Here is a 15,699-nt window from a genome sequence, read left to right as displayed (position 1 = left end):
ACAAGAAGTAGGACTGGGTGGACTTGTAGGCTCTAAAATTTTACATTGTTTTGGTTTTGAGTGCGGTTACATTACAAAAAAAGCTACCTTTGTAAGTTGCACTTTCACGATAAAGAGATTGCATTACGGTATTGTATGAGGTGAATTGAAAAATACTGTTTTGTTTATCATTTTTACAGTGCAAATATTTGTAATAAAAATAATATAAAGTGAGCACTGTACACTTTGTATTCTGTGTGGTAATAGAAATCAATATATTTGAAAATATAGAAAAACATCCAGAATATTTAATAAATTTCAATTGGTATTCTATTGTTTAGCAGTGCGATTAATCACAATTTTTTTAATCGCAGTTAATTTTTTTGAGTTAATTGCGTGAGTTAACTCTGATTAATGAGCAGCTCTATGTATAACCATTGAACACAGATTGTCAACATCATGTGACAAAATATACAAATTAAATAGCCTTAAATCAAACTCTAATAAGTTTTCAAGCAGCATTTTTATTTTGCCTATCCATAAATTTCAGTTGTAATCGATGGAAATACTGTTTGTGGGTTTGTGTGTACAGTGAAATTGACATTTACTGATAGAAGTCAAATCCTTTCAGGCCTAGGTAAAAAGCGTTGTAGGGTTGCTGTGTGATCATCTTTCCATCCCTTCACTGAGTTTTACAAATTAAATGTGTCGGCCTCATGGAAGGTTCTGTCTGCTGTGCTCTCCCTGTAACTATTGAAAATGGAAGATGTGTCTCCTTCATGTTATTTATAGTTATTCATCCTTTCTTTCTGGTTATGTATTGCTATTGGCATTCCCATTGTAATGGATTTGTGAACTTTCCATGCAAGGAAGAATACAAAAATTTATTTTAGCTTACCCTAAAATGTCGTCTTTGCTTCTAGGAAGAAAGTGCACAGATCCATCCCTACCAGCACAAGTATTAACGCTCTGAGGGTAGCCTATGTTTTTACATTTCTCTCTCTCTTCCCCCCCTTTGTCCATGAGATTTGTCCACTGATGTTAGGGATAGAATTTGAAGTTGTCTGGGGGGAAGGAAATGTTCATATGTTTTTCTTGCTATGCTTAATTACTTGTTTAATGCTTAGGGGGAATTAGCTCTTCAGAGCAGCTTTAGAAGTGTCTCAAACTGACTTGGACTTTAGGGGTGTGGCCACTTTCAGTCTGTCTTGACTGACAGGTCTGGTTCTGCCTCCAGGAAGAGCAGAGTGGGATGGTCCATTGTAATCATCCATGGACTTTTCTCATTAGAAGAAATAAAATTTTAGGTAAATTGAGATAAATTTTCCAATTATGATTGCAAGGTTTCTGCTTTCTTTGCAAGTCATGGAATAGCTGTTCTTCCTGTTCTACATAATGTGATTATAAGCAGCACTCTGAGTCTCTACTTATGCTTATTTCAACTGAAAGTACTGCTTTTGGAAAAATGGGCATTTTTTGCTGTTTTGTTTCTTTCTTCATATTTTGCTGCCTGTCATAGGATAGCAGTTGACTGAGTAAGTAAAACCTGCTTTCCCCACAACCAAACCCCTCAACCAATAGCAGTCATGAATGAGTTTTAAATTAAAATGTTTACTCTACTGTACCAACAAACATTCTGTTGTTTTGCCAGTTCCAACCTTTCCCTGATCTGCAATGCAAGTTTAATTTGTCAGATATCTTGCTGTTGTGGGATTACTGTAAATTTTCAGATCTAATATATTTAAATTAGCCTAAATCTTTGTGAAACATAATATGCCAAACCTGAAAATAGCCATCATTCATTCATTCTATTCCATTTTGCACTAAAACATTACTCAGAGAAGAGTTTTATAATTATTGGTTTCTAATTTCCTTGCCTTACCCTAAATTGTTAACGTTACTGAAACTATAGCATCTTTTCTTCATTGGACCATGCAGATTATGAACATAAAAAGAAGCACAAGGGCAAGTAATTCAGAAGAATCAATCTTTACCTGTAGACCAGGCCTACAAAACTTTGGACGTTTGACTAGCTTGGCATTATAAAGTGGGTGTCCTGCTGATGACAATGGGAAGCTTGTATGAAGGCTGGAGATAGATTATGGCTCTTATTTAATTACTTTTGTTGTGCTAATCCTTCAGGCCAGGTCCCCATTGTGCCAGATACTAGATAAATATCTAACAAAATAGACAATCTCTGCCCCGAAGAGCTAACAATCCAATTATGAGACTATAGGCAGCAGGCAGAACCAATAAATAGACCGGGGGAGCACAGAAATAATGAAATGATATTGATCAGCATGATGTGAAGTGTGGTAGCATTCCAGCTGCCTAATTATGATCAAGGCTTTTTTTTTATTTGTTTGTTTTTTTCTGGGGGCTTTTTTGTAGCCTTCACATATGAGAAGGATTTGAGAGCGGACAATGAAGTGATTTTGGATATTTATAGAAAGCTGCTCCCATGAATGAGGGATGGCATGGGAAAAATGCAAAGATGCCTGTTGGAAAAATTTTAAAAAATATGGAAGAATGGAATAATTTGTGGAATGAAGGTTGAGGTCATAGTCTTGGTACTGTATTAGAAATGATAACTAAGGCAGGAATAGTCTTTGAAGGACTTCAAGTGTAATTAGCAAAGCTGCTGATGCATTCACTATCAGTGGGGAAGAAACATAATGTTGGTCATCCACTACTCCTTTTGCCCTTTATTTGGTAATTTGTATATGCAAATACCTGATTTGTGCACCCATTTGGGGTAATTACATGCATAAATTAATTATTCAGTTACACCATAGTTTTTAAAAATCTGGTCGTTAAATTGCCAGTTAAGACACCATTATGATAAAGAGAAACATTTGTTCATACCTACCCTAGGCCTTGTCTACATTATATGGATGTAAGTCAGTTATGGTCCTTAGTGGCTAGCCATCATTGTAGCTGCACTGGTGCAATCCCCAATGTAGATGGGCTAAGCTACTATTTGCCATAGTAAATTTATTCTGATTTCAAGTGAAGGTGAGTTTCATCAGTGCCAATAGTGGCATTGTCTATCTACTGTAGGCTTGCACTGGTGCTGTACACTGATGGTTGGCCATCAGTGGCTGTAGTTTTGTTTCCAGGTTAAGACCATGTTCATCCTTCAGTTTGGAAGGTATTTTCACAATTAAAACTGCTAGAAGACATGCTTTTTACAAAAACGTCTGTCCTGCAGAATCTGCTTCTTGCTATGAAGTTGCTTTGCTTGTTTCTGCCGCCATGAGAGATGCATAGTATTGTCTGTCACTTCCTACTTGGAGTAATAAACTTTGATTTGCTTATGATCAGATTAACTATATTCTGCTTTGGATCCCAATGTCACCCATACCAAGTATCTGCTTTAAATTACTTGGCTTCTATAAACAACCTCATGCAAGCACTCTGAACCCTGTTTTAGCAAAGAATTTATTAGGTTTGTATACAGATTAATTTGTTTACACATATAGGGACTGGGCTCTAAAATGAAAAGAGTGCTGGGACAGTAATTAAGCAGTCTTGAAATCTGATGTTTCTGTAGGCCAGAATAATGTTAAATAAAAATAAATCTAGTCAATGGCCTACACCTAATAACTTTTAAACACTTGGATTCTGGGAACCGTTTAACAATTATATAGTGTCCTAAAGAATGTAGCTAATACATTGCAAGGACGTTGTTGATGCTTGGACTTACCTCATCCCTCACTGTATAGGAAGTTTAAAATATTATTAAATTAGGGAATTGATTTATTGGTCTTTATGACCATGTTCTTTTCTTTTGTGTGCACAAAGCCAATTCTAGAAACAAAATAAACAATCGAGTGCTAATGTTATGAAGTGTCCATTCCTGCTGTTGCTGCTGTTACTAAATATAAAAATGTGTTATGCTAGCTAGAACATTTATTTGAGTCCTCTTTTCCTAAACTCTGCATAATAAAGTAGATCAATAATGCACTTTCTTGTCAATGAGAGCTGCACAGTTCTTTCCCTGCCTGTAGTACTTCTAATAATTTATCTCCTGTTACTCTCCTCCTTAGGTCTTATGCTGTACCATGTACTCTACACTTCATGCCTCTTCTCCTTATGGTTCTTCTGCCCTTCTCCAATACTGCCTTATATACCTGGAATATTCTTTCTGATCCCGTATGTCACACAGCTTCTACTTCATATCCATTCTCCAAACCCACTTTTTTCCACATCAAACATAAAACTTTCCTGTGCTAATACACCTCTACCCCAATATAACGCGACCCGATATAACACGAATTCGGATATAACACTGTAAAGCAGTGCTCCGGGGGGGCTGCGCACTCCGGTGGATCAAAGCAAGTTCAATATAACACGGTCTCACCTATAACATGGTAAGATTTTTTTGGCTCCCGATGACAGCGTTATATTGAGGTAGAGGTGTACTTTGAAATAATTACCTTAACTAAAGTAAAAGGAACTAAGAGGATGCCAATGCATTTCAAGCAAGTAATTACGTAATTTTATTTAATGTAATCCTTCACTCTGCCTTGCTTGATGTTCTCAACCCTAGAATCTAATAAGTTTAGTAATGCAGGTAGATATATAGATTGATAGAAAGTATTGTAGTTAACTTGAAGTAGTGGGAAAGGATTGTAGAGGTCAGGCTAAAACATTTCTATTGGGATTTCATATTAAATATCAGAATGTGAAAGTAAGCTGATGGCTGTGTGTGGAAGGTGAAACTTACGTGTACACCATGAGAAGCAAACTCTAGTAATATACTGTTCAAATGTTCAGAAACTACAGGTGCAAAACTTTCAATAAAGGTACTGGTGCTTTGAGTGATACGTTGGGCCTTTCAACCACTGAGTGTTATTAGTGCAAGTAGTAAATGATAATATAACAGCAATGTAATGTGTGAGCAAGCCAGGATGGAGTTCATTTTCTAACTCCATTGTAGGGAGGCATTAACGCTTTGGGAACAATACATTAGACATCAGGTGCGTAATTACTTGTTTTGTTGTTGCTGTTAGTAGCTGAGCATCCCAGAAGCACTGTAAACAGTTCGCAAAGCAACTAAAGACAGCTGCTTCCCAGAAAAGTGTAAAATCTTGATTTGTCATGACACAAATGGGGTACACAGACAAAAATGGAGTGAAGCGGATGGAACACACAAGGATGAAAATATGGTTACTCAATGAAATATGTGCTCATCTAGTTGATTAGGCTTTTTTAAAATGCTTTGACCATATAAACTATGCATTCAACTGCCCTTAATTTGACCAACTATGAAAATCTTCTATCAGATTACTTAAATCCCAGGTAGCCTCGTTGGCATGAGTCGTCACTTTTATAAAGACTGAGTAGTGAAGTCTATTCAGCAATGGCGAGACATCAGTTCAAAGCTTGTTTCATGACAAGCAGCATTCTGAAATATCCCCATATCTGCTGTGGGGCAGGAGCCGATTCTGTGTCTTACTTGATATATTATTCTGGATTAGAGTTGAGATTTTGTGTTCATTTTCACTTTGATTTTTTTTGTTAAAAAAATATTCAGGTGCTATTTATACATTATAAATAAAGTAAACAAAACAAACAAGCCAAAGTGCAGTTTTTTTTAATTGACTCTAGTGTGCCTTCACACTGATGTGTGCCAGTGATTCTACCCACTTTCATTTAAGGAACATAAAGTTCACAATTGGCATATTATATACCTATTAATTCATACGCTTTCCCCTTTGCTATTATTGTATTATGGTCTTTTTCTTGCATTTTATAGGAGATTGTAGAAGTTCTGGCCTTTGACTAATCAGTTATAATCTTAATCAATGCAACATGCTTTTGAGAGAAATCAATGAGCAAGCCCTAAGTACAGCACAACAAAATGGGACCAAATTTTGCAGCAGGTACCCCCAATTCTTTGGCATTAGCTCCTAACTTCTTCATCAGTGTTAATTTATTATACCTCCATTTATTTGATCTTTACCAAACAAGAATTACAAGTAATTTTTTCTCTTTGAAAATTCTGATATCTTAGTCATTTTGTAGTTCATTATGCATGTAGATGAGGTACTTGCCAGCAGTTAGTCTTGAAGGGGCAAACCTCAGGTTCCATTATAACATGGATCTAATTCCTGTAATAGAAGTTAGATATAACAAATCCACATAGTGGGTCATATGTCCATCTGTTTTCAGTTTGAGGGCTAAATGCTTGATAGATTGTGATTAACAGCTGCCCTGAGGTGATCTGGGTTGAAATCCTGGGCCTGCTTAAGTCATTTGCAGTTTTGTCATTGACTTTAATGGAGCCAGGATTTCACCCCAATGCTGTTTTTAATCCCATTTTGTTTTTAGTTAAAAGAGGATCAGCTAATACATCAGCTTGTGTTGGAGTCCTAGGGAAGACATTAAATCTGTTTGCTGGCTTGTGATGATCTTTATTGCAGTGTCACTGTTCCTGATGATGTAACATTGTGCTATCACCATTTCCATTATAACATCTGTAGATTAAGTTTACTGCTTTTTGACACAGTTTTGCACTTGTGTAATTTTGTTTAATGACTGCGTTAAATTATACTGTATTTTGTAAGCATATTCTAAAATGGTCTTTTCTCTGGGTATTTGGAGGTTCATATGTAAAGTTTTAAAAATGGTTTACAGTAAATCTGCAGAAGTTTTTTATTTTCAAAGTACTATTACAAGGCTTTATTATGTGTCAAAGCAAAATCAACGTTCAAGATCATAGTATTTCAGAGTTTTTATTTTCTGGGTAAACGATGCACATAGAAACTATATCTATCTATCTATCTATATTAGAAGTGAGATGTCTTCAGTGAAGAATATTTATGCATCTTTGACTTAAAGCCTTCTGTTCATATTTGGAAAAAATAATGGGGTAGTTATTTTGAAGTGCTATGCCTTATCATTGTGTGAATCATCTACCATTGATGAATACTGATAAGCCCAGGCCTGCTTATATATAAAACATTGTCATGGAGAAAATCAGGGCAAAAAGGGGAAAAAATGTTTAGAACTAATAGAAAAGATTTTGTGCATAGTTACTGTCCTGTAAGCATTTGCTGCCAGCTTACTTGCTATGGACTATGAAAGCGGGTCCCCCTGGGTATGTCTACACAGCAACTAGACATGTGCGACTGGCCTGTGCCGACTTGGGCATGCAGGGCTCGAGTTGTGGGGCTGTTTTATTGCATTGTAGATTTCTGGGCTCAGGTTGGAGCCCAGGCTATAGGACATGGCGAGTAGGGAGGGTCCCAGAGGTCAGGTTCCAGCCCGAGTCTGGAAGTCTACACAGGAATGAAACAGCTCAGTGAGCCTGAGTCAGTTGATACAGGCCAGCCCCGGGTTTTTCTTTGCTGTGTAGACATACCCCTTGACAGCGTTGGAACTCACAAAAGTAATTTCAAGCTGAGACAGAATCTTTTTAATTTATCTTAGTCCTCCCACCTCCTTTCCAGTATTATACTATACAACACAGTTATAAACACTATAAAGTTCGGTCCACATAAGCCTCATTAGGTCGAGTTAATCATTTATGTGTGTACTCTACTGAGTCCCTTCCACGGACCTAAAGGGCTTGTAAAGTCGACTTCTGTACTCCACCTCCGCGAGAGGCATAGTGCTTGAGTCCACATCCTCACGTCAACATGGGGCTAGTGTAAACACTGTGTTGTGTAATTTGAATGAATTGGGCTCCAGTTAGAAATAAGGATAAGAGAATGGGGAATTTTTTTCTCTGTAGGGTTTTGCTGTCTTGCTGACCTCAGTTGAATCACTGCTACATTCTGAACAAGCTACAAGTGATGTAACACTCCTACTGAAGGCTCTATGATGATGGAAATAGTAAAGCAAGCACTTGTCTGCACAAAAGAAGAATAGCAAATAATATACCATTATAGTTATACTAGTACAATCCCTTTAGTGTGGATGCAGTTAGATCAGTATAAAGGTGCTGTATACTGTACAGGCCAGTCCTGCACAGGAATAGCTATACTGGTATAAGGCACCTTTTTACCAACAATAGCCTCATCCATACAGAGATGGGGGTGGGAAGGTGGTACCAGTACAAAAACTGTGTGTAGAGCAGGCCCAAGTTATCTAGCTAGGTTTCTTTTGACAGCCTTAAAGGGGGAAGTAGGGCTGTCAGTTCATTCACTCTCATCATCTGGCTAGTGTATGGCAATTTCATAGGCAATTTCTGGTCACACAATCACAGTTAGCCAGATTTAGACCCCTAGTACTCTATTACAATATACACAGACTTCCTGAGGACTGTAAGTTTAACTCAACTCTGGCAATCTCTGTAAGCCTGGCCCTGGTTCCAGGTTTTTAAATCACAGACTGCATATCTGTATTTGGTCTCTTGCACCTATTGTTCCTGCATCTCTTCCTGGGTGATGATTTTTCAGTTAAATAATTCCTGTTCCATCTCTTGAGTGTCGATCTTAGATGCATATATGGTCCTCATCATTGCAGTATCTTTTATGCATCTCACTTTGTTTTATGCATCTTCACAACACCTCTGTGAGGTAGGAAAGTACTAGTACCCCCATTGTACAGATGGAGAACAGAGGGCCAGATTTTAAAAAGTATTTAGGTGTCTAAAGATGAAGATAGGTGCCGAAGTCCTATTGAAATCGATGAGTTAGGCAATTGTGTGCTTTTGAAAGATGCCTAGTGGGGTTATCATCATGTTTTGGCCCCTAAATACCTTTAAAAGCCTGGCCTAGGAGGTTAAGTGGCTTACCCAAAGTCACATAAGAAGTTTGTGGTGGAGCAGAAACTTCAACCCAAGTTTTCCAAGTCATAGGCTAATGTCCTAACTACCGGACTATTCTGCCTTTCTGTCACCAAAACAAGGTTAGCGGGATCGCTTTAAACATATTAGATAGATTATAATTCCAATAATTTCCACTTCTCTTCTCTGGCAGCCCACTTGAGATGGTTTCATTGGGGTCTGGGCAGGGCCAGGCCTAGGCTGTCAGACAGGAGTTTGTACTGTTTTCACACTTGGCAATTTTGCATGCTGTTTTTCAGCAAGTGTCTTGCTGAAATGAGGTCAAACTTTAGATCTATTCACCAGATGATGATGTACATCAGAACATTCTGTGAAGCATTTCCTGGTGATGCACAGAGTAAACAACTTTACTCTCCTTAGTTTGATTCTTAGTATGTCGAGAGAAATCCACTCATGGGCATCAGGACTCCCCCTTCTGAAGTAGTCTGTAGAATCCTTAATTTACACCAAATGTCAAGTCACTAAAACCAGAGGAATGTCAATGGATTCTGCTGTTTCTGAATAATGTATGAGGTATATTGATAGGCTTCAGCAAGGTTGATAAAAGTTTATCCTGTAGTTCTCCTTAATACTCCACCCCTCAAACCCCAGCTTGTATTTTATTTATTTATTTATTTATTTAAAGTAGAGGCTGGAGATCTCTCAGGTGGATTTTGAAGTGTTGAGGCAGAAACATTTTACAGGTTCATTGATTAGCTTTCAGAGAGCCAGCTCTAAAATTTAATTCCATTGTTGAAGGTGCATTTTACAAGAAGGGAGCTGCGAATTATTCTTCAGCATGTACTATACAAAATCTTCACTGAATATGCCGGGCTGCACAATTTATAAACCATGAATTTGGCCCCTGGACTAGTATATATCCTTTATAAAAAATGAAATAGCTGCACAAACAGAGGATGCTCAGGGGAACAAGGCAGGGGGCTGAGCATATGCAATGTGTGCAGCCTACCTCTCCTTCAAATCTCTGGTAAAATATACTAAGTGATGTTGCATATGTGAAATGCATTCTCCACTCCCACTCCTTATTCTTACTCCTGACCCCCTCCCCCCAGCCCTCTAGCTTATAACGCTGCTAAATCGAATCCAGTTTTGAAATTTTCATGGTCAACTTTTCATGCTATATTTCAGCTTTTCCCCAGTTATTTTGATGCTAGTGGTAAACCATTGTTACACGTGCATGTGCACACACACTTACTTTTTTCCAGGGCTCTTGTGAAATTGAATTATTAATGTTTGTAAATCACTTTGAGATCCTCAGCTGGAAGGTGCTGATGGTGATTCCATGACAAACTTTTCTGGCTGCCACTTCGTAGTAGGGCTAAGGGGGCAATTAAGATACAAGAATTTGCCTATCTTCTAGGACACTCTTGATTTGTATAGTAAACCAGTATTTGACATACTGATTTAAAAAAAAAAAAAAAGCTGAAAACTTTAGAAACTAAATGACGTAATGACTGTTACTTATGATCGGATATTAATGTGTTTACAAGTACGTTGGGCTACATGAGCTTTTGTGTTGTACATTTAGCTTTAGATTTGTTAACGTTATGGACTGGCTGTTCATGCAGCTTTGTAAATATTAATATCCTATAGCTTGTGCTTCAGAGGTGCTACAGGCTTTATTCCTAATACCAAATGAATAAATCAGTGGTTCTCAACCTATTTACCATTGTGGGCAGAGGCGATGCGTACGGGGGGGGAAGGGGGAGGGAAGAGAGGATGTAGGGTCAAGTGCCTCCCAAGATTGGCCTGCTGGGGGCGAGGGAGAAGGGCTCTGTCCCCCAGCATGGTCAGATCCAGTTCCTGGCAGCCAGGCCTGGGTGGGGAGTGGAGAGGGTGGGACAAGCCGCTTTTCATGCCAGCCGCTCTGGGTCGCTGCTCTGTGCAGCATAGCAGCTTCCTGAGAGAGTCTGGCTGGGGAGGCGGCAGCTTCCACTCCCCACCCAGGCCCAGCTGCCAGGCACAGGGGCCAAGTGACCCGAAGTCCCCTCTCCCTCCAGCACATTTAAGGCTCACTTGGCCCCTGGGAAACCAGGCCCAGGGAGTGAGTGAGTGTGTGTGTGTGTGTGTGTGTGTGTGTGTGTGTGTGTGTGTGGGGAGGGCTGGCCACTGCCATCCTACCCAGGCGCTCTCAGGCAGCTGCTACACTGCACAAAGCAGTGACCTACAGGGGCCAGCTTCAGCCACGTGAAAGGGCTCCCCGCCCAGCCCGGCTGCTAGGGAGAGTGGTTGAGCGTGCCGTGGGGGAGGTGCAGTGGGAGAAGGACAAAGCCCCCGCCCTCATAGATAATGTGGGGTGGGGAGAGCACGGTGCCCTGGGCTGGGAGCAGGGCTGTGGGAGGGTTGCTAGGCAGAGGAGACGTGTGGGGCGGTCACGTGCCCCCCCCCCTTTAGATTGTGCCCCCCAGTATGGCACAAGTTGTCTATGATTGTGGGCATCTCTCTCTGTATTATGTGGACCGCATCCCTGCAGGTTCTCTGAGGGCCCGCGTGGCGCTAAATAGGTTGCTGCGTGGCTGAGCAGCTTACAGGGAACGTAGAGTGCTTTGGCTGTGAATAAAGACCTTTCCTTCCTTTAATTTGGCTCTTTACTCTCCTTCGCTAATTCTTTAAAAGAAAAATTAAACCTGTTCTTTTAAAAACAAACACCTTTCTTTTTTTTTTGGTGTTGTATGAACAATGCTTGATAGGCCCCACCCGGCTCCTCTGCCTAGCAACCCTCCTACCTCCCTGCACCCAGCCCAGGGCCACCATGCTCTCCCCGCCCCACATTATCTGCCGGGGGGCTGTGTCTTTCTCCCACTGCACCTCCCCCATGGCACACTTGGTCGCTCTCTCTGGCAGCCGGGCCAGGCGTGGAGCCACTTCTCATGTGGCTGAAGCTGGCCGCTGTAGGTCACTGCTTTGTGCAGTGTAGCAGCTGCCTGAGAGAGCCTGGGTGGGGTGGCAGTGGCCAGGCCCCCCTCCCCTCCCCCGGGGCCCGGTTCCCAGGGGCAAGCGAGCCTATAGAGGGGGGTGGACCCGCCGCTGCTCCAGTTCCTTCTCAACTGCCTATGGCCTGAGATGGAGTATCACCATTAGCTAAGTCTCGCAGCTTGCTGCACCTCTTGCTTATTTTTTCTTTATTTTACAATGTTTCTTTATTTTATTCCCCCTCCATCCCCCCCCCCCCCTTTTTTTAGTGCATTTTGTGCTTGTGGGTGGAGGGGTTCTCCTTCTTCTATTTTTTCTTTGCCAATCTGGGCCTTTGTTTTCTTAGGCCTTGATCCGGGGCCTCGAGGATGGGTTATGCCCACAATCCCAGCTTCAAACCTTGTCATACCCACCATAGATCTCCCTGCTGATACATTCAAGCTGCTTCCGTTGCCTTGGGGAAACCCATATTCCCTACAAATGCAAGATCTGCTCAGAACTTAAGAGCAGATGTAAGATATTCAGGGAGCTCAGACTTAAAGTCCTGTTGGAGTGATCTCTGAGAGCTATGGAGTCTGAGTCACCACCCTCCAAGCTTCATTCAATGCTGCTGACACAGCCACATGCTCCATGGCTACAGCAGTAATTACGCACCAAGCTTCCTGGCTGCAGTGCTCTGGACATTCCCGCAAGGTACAAAATGCTGTTGACGATCTTCCATTCGATGGGACCAAATTGTTTGGAGACACCATGGATGGGTCCCTTCACACTCTCGAGGACTCCTGGATGACACTATGGGTATGTCTACACTACGAAATTAGGTCGATTTTATAGAAGTCAATCTTTAGAAAGCGATTTTATACAATTGATCGTGTATGTCCCCGCTAAGTGCAGTAGGTTGACGGAGTGCATCCTCAATACCGTGGCTAGCATCGACTCATGGAGTAGTGCACTGTGGGTAGCTATCCCACAGTCCCCACTGCTCATTGGAATTCTGGGTTAAGCTCCCAATGCCTGATGGGACAAAAACATCGTCACGGGTTGTTTTGGGTACATGTAGTCAGTCTCCCCTCCCTCCCACCCCTGCCTCCTTGAAAGCAATGGCAAACAATCATTTTGCGCCTTTTTTCCTGGGTTACCCGTGCAGACGCCATAGCACAGCAAGCATGGAGCCCGCTCAGCTCAGCTCTGCTGTTGTGAGCATTGTAAACACCTCGTGCATTATCCTGCAGTATGTGCAGAACCTCGCTAGGAGACGCCAGCACGAAGATGATTCTGAGGCGGACATGCACACAGATGTTCCTGAAAGCAAGGGAGGTGGCAATTGAGACATCATGGCGGCAGTGGGGCAGGATGAATGCCAATTCTGGGCCCGGCAAACAAGCACAGACTGGTGGGACCGCATAGTTTTGCAGGTATGGGATGATTCCCAGTAGCTGCGAAACTTTCGCATGCGTAAGGCCACTTTCATGGAACTTTGTGAGTTGCTTTCCCCTGCCCTGAAGTGCAGGAATACCAAGATGAGAACTGCCCTGACAGTTGAGAAGCGAGTGGCGATAGCCCTGTGGAAGCTTGCAACGCCTGACTGCTACCGGTCAGTCGGGAATCAATTCGGAGTGGGCAAATCTACTGTGGGAGCTGTTGTGATCCAAGTAGCCAAGGCAATCAGTGACCTGCTAACAAGGGTAGTGACTCTGGGAAATGTGCAGGTCATAGTGTATGGCTTTGCTGCAATGGGGTTCCCTAACTGTGGTGGGGCGATAGAACACATATCCCTATCTTGGCACCGGACCTCCTTACCAACCAGTACATAAACCACAAGGGGTACTTCTCAATGGTGCTGCAAGCACTGGTGGATCACAAGGGACGTTTCACCGACATCAACGTGGGATGGCCGGGAAAGGTGCATGATGCTCGCATCTTTAGGCACTCCGGGCTGTTCGAACAGCTGCAAGAAGGGACTTACTTCCCAGACCAGAAAATTACCATTGGGGATGTTGAAATGCCAATAGTTATCCTTGGGGACCCAGCCTACCCCTTGCTCCCATGGCTCATGAAGCCATACACAGGCAACCTGGACAGTAGTAAGGAGCACATTCAGCTATAGGCTGAGCAAGTGCAGAATGGTGGTAGAATGTGCCTTTGGACGTTTAAAAGCTCGCTGGCGCTGTTTGCTGACTAGGTTAGACCTCCGCGCAACCAATATTCTCATTGTTATTGCTGCTTGCTGTGTGCTCCGTAATATCTGTGAGTGTAAAGAGGAGACATTTATGGCGGGGTGGGAGGTTGAGGCAAATTGCCTGGCAGCCAATTTTGAACAGCCAGACATCAGGGCGATTAGAAGAGCACAGCTAGGCGCGCTGTGCATCAGAGAGGCTTTGAAAACCAGTTTCATGACTGGCCAGGCTACGGTGTGACAGTTGTGTGTGTTTCTCCTTGATGCAAAACCGCCCCCTTTTTTGAATTTACTTCCCTGTAAGCCAATCCCCCTCCCCCCTTCGACCACAGCTGGCAAAGGAAATAAAGTCCCTATTATTTTGAATCCATGCATTCTTTATTTATTAAAAACAAAGTGAGATCACTGACAAGGTAGCCTGGGTGGGGTGGGGGAGGAGGGAAGGACAAGGCCACATTGCTTATTGTGGCCACACTACAAATCAAAGCTGTTTGAATGATAGCCTTCTGTTGCTTGGGCCATCCTCTGGAGTGGAGTGGCTGGGTGCCTGGAGCCTTAACCCCCCCCCCCCCCCCCACTGTTCTTGGGTGTCTGGGTGAGGAGGATATGGAACTTGGGGAGGAGGGCAAGCAGTTATACAATGGATGCATTGGTGGTCTGTGCTCTTGTTGCCTTTCCTGCAGCTCCACCAGATGCCTGATCATGTCCGTTTGCTCCCCCATTAGCCTCAGCATCTCCTCCTGCGTGTTCTGATCACGGTCACTGAATGCTTTCCTGGCCTCTGCCACCGAATGCCTCCATGCATTCAGCTGTGCCCTATCAGTGTGGGAGGACTGCATGAGCTCAGAAAACATGTCATTGCGATTGCGTTTTTTTCACCTTCTAATCTGCGATAACCTCAGGGACGGAGATGATACGGGGAGCATAGAAACATTTGCACCTGCAGGGGAGATAAAAAGGGAGAGTAAAATTTAAGAAGATAAATTTCTGAGAACAAAAGGGAGACTCTTTCACAGGGAATCAAGCAATTCACAGCAGACAGCACATGTGCTTTAGGTACAAGGTCACATTTTGCCTTTTATTCTGAGCGCCTGCTGATATGGTGACATATCACACACGGCTGGGCAACAGAATTCGGTTTGCCGGCAGACATGGTAAGCCAAAGGGTACACGGGGTTGGCTTCTTCTGCCTTCATAACATGTGGGAATGGTTTCAAACTGCAGCGCACTCCTTTCCCATAGCAAGCAATGCCGGTTGGGTTTGCCGTTTAAAAGGAGGGGCTGTGGTTTTGGGTTGGATGTGCAGGACACCCCACCGCGTGGCTATTCTCCGGGATTATCCCTTTTAGCCAAGCGCAAACAGCCCAGCATGAACGGGGTCCTTTTACTGTTCCCTTACAAAAATTCCCCTATTTCAACCAGGTGACCATGAATGATATCACTTTCCTGAGGCTGACACAGAAAGATAAAGACCAAATGTTGCATGACTGTGACCATTCGCTGCCATGCTTTGTGCTGCAATGATTCCAGACTACTTGCTACTGGCTTGGCTTGGTAAAGTGTCCTACTGTGGAGGACGAAATAAGGCAGCCCTCCCCAGAAACCTTCTGCAAAGGCTTTCAGAGTACCTCCAGGAGAGCTTCATGGAGGTGTCCCTGGAGGATTCCCGCTCCTTTCCCAGACACGTTAACAGACTTTTCCAGTAGCTGTACTCGCCGCGAATGCATCCCAATTCATCAGGGCAAATCAAAAATTAAACACAATTGCTTTTAACCCTTGTAGTGTAGTTACAAATATGCACTCACCAGAGGTGCCTTCTCTGCCTTGGTCTTTG

This window comes from Emys orbicularis, chromosome 5 (assembly GCF_028017835.1).
Source record: "Emys orbicularis isolate rEmyOrb1 chromosome 5, rEmyOrb1.hap1, whole genome shotgun sequence".
NCBI classification, from domain to species: domain Eukaryota; kingdom Metazoa; phylum Chordata; order Testudines; family Emydidae; genus Emys; species Emys orbicularis.
Note: the sequence above shows the minus strand (reverse complement) of the source record.